At 33.4% G+C, this 6321-nt stretch overlaps 1 protein-coding gene across 5 annotated transcripts in view; it reads right to left on the reverse strand.

Moving 5' to 3' along the window:
- LOC124632406 (mucin-5AC-like) overlaps positions 1-4617 on the reverse strand; it is a 125715-nt gene extending 121098 nt beyond the window's left edge. For all 5 annotated transcript variants that reach the window (XM_047167237.1, XM_047167234.1, XM_047167238.1 and 2 more), the window contains exons 1-2: positions 4521-4617; positions 4171-4291 (exon numbers count right to left, since the gene is read on the reverse strand). The gene's annotated coding sequence lies outside the window, so the exon portion shown is untranslated. The remainder of the gene's footprint in view (positions 1-4170; positions 4292-4520) is intronic.
- Between the last annotated feature and the right edge of the window lie 1704 nt (positions 4618-6321).

Genomic DNA, 6321 nt, shown 5'->3' on the forward strand with positions numbered 1-6321 from the left:
AATTTCGTTTGCTTCTCAAAAAGTATTAAATGATGATGAATTACAGTGGACTTTTTATCTTCAGATTAGAGTTGCAGATTGATCATTGATGCAATTTCAAAATTAGCCTAGAAGCCTTGTAAGATAATAAATTTAACCATTTTTTCTGTTCCTTTTATCAAAGTTAAATTGAGGATACCTTTCCAAATAGCTAAAAAGATATAGAAAGTATGACAAGTCTATGATTGTGTGTGCATCATCAATGTCACCATTCACTCAGATTAGATATTATAATGACCGAATCTGAGTAAGGAGAATGTATGCTGCATTTAGACCAAATGAACAATGAACTATAGCTAGAATACAAGCATTGTTTTACAGCATTTCAATATTATTTACCTTTGAAATCAATGTGTATATTTCAGAACATTAATGTATTGTTATCTCTCAACGAGTTTAAGAGATGAGTAATTATTTGAACGCAACCTTTGTGAACTTGAACAATACCCACCATCTTCTACTGCTTAAATATTTCTCACTTCTTGATCTAAAGATGGTTAATTCAAAAAAACACTTTTTTTAGACGAAGAATGGGTTCCTCCTTCCTTGTTCGTGGTAGAAGTATAGAAAACGATGACTGAGCACAGTTAGCAGATATTTTTTTAAATCTGTTTTGTTGGTGGGTACTCGTTTAAGGAATTTGATGGTATGCATAACTCAAAACACTTGATTTTTAAGTTAACCCTCTTTAGGTCTAGAGGTGCGAATTGGATTCTCTTTCCATTACAACCATTCCATTATCTTATGTTTTTTCTTTTAAAGTTAAATCTATCGATATGATCAAAGTTAGTATCAAACCGTGTCACATACGTGCTTACTTCCAGTGTTACAAAATAATGTTCTATAACATAATATCCTCAATACGGCTATCTGTAGTCTGATGGCTAGCGAGCACGCGAGTAATCGAGATATGATAACCGCTAGCGAGTTTATCGATATAAATCGTTCTACTGTTTTGCTTTGTGGTGTATGGCTTACTAAGTGCATGCATTTTGGCAAATATTGTAAGACTGTTTTCATTATTTAAAGAAAGGGCTTGTTGTAAACTCAGTTTTTTAATTCTTTTACTGTTTTGCTTTGGTTGTATAGTACATTATTCAAGTTAATATTTAGTATTTAAAGGAATGTTCTTATTGTTAACTAAGTTTTGGCTAACTTACTGGAGACAATGGCCAAAGAGTTGTGGTTAACTTAAAATGCTGTCACTTTTCGTACATTTTTCTGAGTAAACGCTAAGTACTAAATGTTGTTTTGCTTGTTGTACTTTGCACGTAATATTCCTTTCAGTACTTCAACTAGGCATTTAAAATCTGTTGAGTCTATTTTTCTTTTCAATGAGACAGTAAAACGCTGCATAAATAAGATAATCGATATTTTAGAATTTTCGATTGACATTTGGAATTTAGAAAATAGATATTCTTATTTTTAATTTCAAAGTTGACATTTAAATAAATCTAGTTTGAAAGGTGAAATAAGATATTGACATTTATCGAATTTATATTTATGACTTTTCTGTAAGTATAGGTAATAAGTAAGCCATGTCTAAAAATCTAAGACGTGAACAAGTTATGATGTGTGACTTAGTTTAATCACGCGAGAGGTAGCGATATTGAATCGATAATAAAACAACATAACGATTATCAACTTTATCAATGTGATCTCGATTCGTGCACTGCCTAACTACATGTTTATAAAATGCTGTCACACTTTAAACATTTCAAATATGACAAGTTCATTTGTTACTTTGAAAGTATTTTGTTTCTATTTGTACTAAGTTAGTTTTAAGTTGACTTAAACGTTACAGGTAGATATTTATTGCAATACTATTGCTAATCTAAAGTACAGTCTAATAGAATTAAACTTTTATTACTAAAAGCTTGTTAAAAAAAAAAAAATATATAGAAGTTGTTGTAACAGTTTTCTGTAATTTAATAATTAACAATTACGGTACTTTTAAGGAAAAACATCTACTATAAATACGTTTTTAGCATCAAATACTGAAAGAAGAAATTACCTTGTAGACCAAAAAATACACAGCCTTTCTTTTAATGAAGCCATACAATAAATATTTATCATCAAACCGAACGATTAACATGCAAAAATATCAAATCGATTCTCAATATAAACACTCGAGTGAAATGTTCGCCAGTAGCCGTACACGCACTCACTTTCTATATCGAGCGATTTAAAATCGATACATGGAATGTCACTTTTTACTTGACTTACTTATTACATCAGGAGTTCTACTATAAATCTAATCAAAATAATGTTTTGAAAGCAAAAGTTGTTTGTTTTGGATACGTGCCGCAATTTTACTTTGTTTGCGAATTATTTTTTGCCGATTTCGTACTTTTGTATAGAGCAATTAGTTCGCTGAAATTACAAAGCTAATAATGAGAGCAAAATTGCTAAAACTAAATACCGATCCAATTTATCTTTTTTCTGACTTATAAAGACATGAAATCTTAAAAGAATGATCCCTCTTAGCTGTTATCCACATTCTAAATCTCAGCGTAAATTGAATCATTTCTTTTATGCAATCGCTAACAAAAACCTTGCATTGTTTACTCTATCCGTAGACAAAGAAAAAATACTTTTAATTACCCGTCAAATACCTATTTCAATTCTCTAGAACATTTTTGCTAAAAAGATTTAGATCAAAACAGAACAAAGTTACACAACCCACGCAGTCGTTTCAAAAAAGGAAAATATTCGGCATTGATTCATAATTGGAAGCAAGGTCCATATTGTCAAGCTACCATTTGCTACCAATGCTACCATTTCGGCAAATGGCGGCTAACACTCCGATTAGATCTAATTCTTGACCAACGACATTTGAATCGTGAAACAACTGGATCCGGGTAATTGTATTGGTAACTGAAGGCGCGTTTACATTTAGTAAAGTAGGCTAGCATTTGCTCTTAGTACTGTTCACAACAAATATCTTGGCATCTCCGAAGTTGGATAGTAATTAGGTACCTACAGATTATCAAAAAATATTGGCAACAACCAATGTCTAACTTCAGAGAAACAAAGTTATTTAACGATAGAACCAGCCTAAATTGAAGGCTAATTTTACAAGAAATACCATTTTATACTATCAAGGGGTCGAACTTTTATAAGAAATGCACCTTTAACTGTCATATTACCTTGTTGTGAACGCAGCTTAATATTACTTGAGAGCGTAATAGACAATCGGTGGTCGTTGTTTAATTGTTTTAAGTAAGTACATATTGGTTATGGTTTTGTATTAATTAATGATCTTATCAAAGTAATTATAACGGCTCTCAAAAATCGATCCTTTTTCAAGGGTCGGAACGACAGAGATTTGTACAGAGATGTAATATTGTTCAAATAGTATTTCGTAGTACTTATTGACAAACAACAGTATTTTTTTATTCTTATGGCTTTTAAAGTGAAGTAATAAATTCTGTTCTAGATAACAAAACGGTATTGCATTCTGTGCTACATACAACATTGTTTAGGAAATATTATGGAAGTATAACATTGGTTATCGTCGTCTTAGAATGAAAACCTCGGAAATGCATTTTTTCTAAATATTTTTTTATTGCATTTCTTGGAAGATAATCGTAAAAAATATCTAATACTAATCCTTATCCTGAAAATGTATCTCTTGCACTAACGAGGTTTTCACTCTAAGGCATCGTTATGTACTTTATGAGCTAACATTGTTTTTCCAACTTGTTACGTTTCACCTTTTTAGTTTTATAATTAAATGCGGATATGAAGTTTCAGTATTAAATTACTTTTAGAAAGGAAAAGTTATTTTGCTTTGATTAAAAACAATATTTAATTATCTTAAAAGTGAAATGTCGCAACGCAGCGCACTGATATAGAGTACCGTTTACTTTCATAAAACAAGTTTTTGCTCCGGCCGTACTTTACAAAATGTTACCGAAACATATCATTATGAATTATTTCGCACACCTTGAAAATTTAAATGTGCAAAAAGGGTTATTTTTGATTAAAATTGAGCTATCTAGATATCAGGCCGGACTGTGGTCAGTCGTGACTGCAGCCACACTCATGGTCGAGACTTTAGAAAGCGTAAGATTTATCATTGACTCACTACTAAAATAATTACACGAAATTATACCACGTGAAACTCACCTTTCAGTAATATTTAACTGTCTTCAACTTCAATTTGTAGTAAAAAAAGCACTGATTGATTTATTACGTGGAATCCACCATTATTCCATGTCACTTGTCGAAAACACCGATACCACCTTCACTATTAGTTAGAAAAAAAAGAACTTTTTACACAACACGCACTTCCCGCCAAAAATCTACATTCTTGGAAAAATCCAAATCGATAGATCGATTTCCGTATCAGTTGATAGATGTCAACGTCCTCGACGCAATCCGGACACTGGCGGCAAGTGTCGCCGTCGGTTCGGACTTTACGCGCGAGTGCACTTCGATTGCAATCAACGAAAAATAATTATTTTGATTATTCGAACGTAGGGTTTTCGATGTTTGAATTTGTGGCGGGAAGCGTGTGTTACGTTGCGAGCGTGCGTTCGGAAATGTACGCGGAGGCCGGACGGTGCGCGAAAAGCGACTGCGGTCACTGGTGCTCTCGCGACACTCTCTGCCCACCGCTAGCCGCATGTGTAAATGTTAATCCGTGATATTATTTAGTTTAACCGATAAAAGTTGAGCCGTTGCATTCGGTACTACAACCCCTGTGCCGCTCACTTTTTGTTACACCTTGTAGTTTAAACAGCTCATTGAATATTGGTCGGTCTCACAAGGAGATAGGCCAGTTTGCTCGCACAATGATCGCTTTCAGAGGTGATTTTTCAGTCTAGTTTCAAAAAAACGAAAGCTGACATAATTGTTGTGTAAAATATTTTACATGTGCCTCACATCCTTCGTTATGTAAAAAATGGGTTAACATGTTTAAACGTGGCCATAGATGTAACAAAGCGTTCATAAATTACAGTTTTTAAGCCATATTAAAAATAATAACACTTTTGTGTTCATTGTATTAATATTGCGATATTCCTTTCATGCTGCATCTATAATAGTGAATTTTAAAGAGAACTTTCAAACACTTATTATTTTTAATGTGTCTGCGAAAAAGTTCATTAAAATTGGTAATTTAGTGCAACGCGAGGCGAATTATATAATTTTAAAATGTATTATCTCAGTAACTCATCAAAGCCATAATGTATCTACTTATAACACCAAAATAGTCGTATTACATTTTCAAAACTAGCCATTTCCTGCAGTTTCACCCGCGTCCCGTGGAAATACTTTCCGTACCCAGAAAAATGCAGTGTAATATTGGTACATACCTACAAATAATATTTAATAGCCTATGTTACTCGGTGATAGTGTACTTCCCAATAGTGAAATAGTATAGATGGGACACATTGACACAGTATTAGGATTTATTTATGGCTCAATGGTCACCATGCCGGACTACCGGACCTGAGGTCCCGGGTTCGATTCCCGGTTCGGTCGACATTTATGTGATGAGCATGCTTGTGGGCCGTGGTCTGGGTGTTAAAATATGTATTTATAAATATGTATATATGTAGCTATATGTAGTTTATCAGTTGTGTTAGCACCCATAACACAAGTTAATTAATAACTTACCATGGGGCTAACCGACCATGTGTAAAAAAGTGTCCCGACATTTATTTATTTTATTTTATTTATTTATTTATTATTAGTGTTAGGATTTTCGGGGTAAGGATCACTTTACCCTTGTACCCCGAAAATCCCAACTGTGAAAAGCTACATACAAACGCTTGTACCTACGTGTAGTGTAGCTTGATTTGGGACACGACTAAAATGCAAATAACCTTTTTGGTAGAGTGCTTTCTCGTCGTCGCTTGCTGCAACCATTTTGTTGCAGCAAGCAATGACAAACACACAAAATGTCAAATCGAAGTTAAGGCAAGCTATAAATATCTATAGCTGGAATATCCGTAAGCCAAAAATAACCTGGGGCCCGATTCTCCTAATTTTACTTAAGCGACATACGATTCACGTTCGACTGTGATCCAATCCAAACTCAAAAATACGATTGAAGCGTCTATAGCATTCCGCTATTTTTTCTTTGAAATAAACGTTTTTATCCTTTTCTGTCATTCAATAATGAATCATTTTGTCTGTAAATGATTTACGATTGCAATATGATTGTAGAGCAAACTACCGTATAGATAAAATCACCAAAATAGCAGACCAATCGCAAACCAATCGAATGCCGTTGGAATACGATTGGTTTTATATTAGTAGCAGAATGCTCGA

Source organism: Helicoverpa zea, chromosome 8 (genome assembly GCF_022581195.2).
Source record: "Helicoverpa zea isolate HzStark_Cry1AcR chromosome 8, ilHelZeax1.1, whole genome shotgun sequence".
NCBI classification, from domain to species: domain Eukaryota; kingdom Metazoa; phylum Arthropoda; class Insecta; order Lepidoptera; family Noctuidae; genus Helicoverpa; species Helicoverpa zea.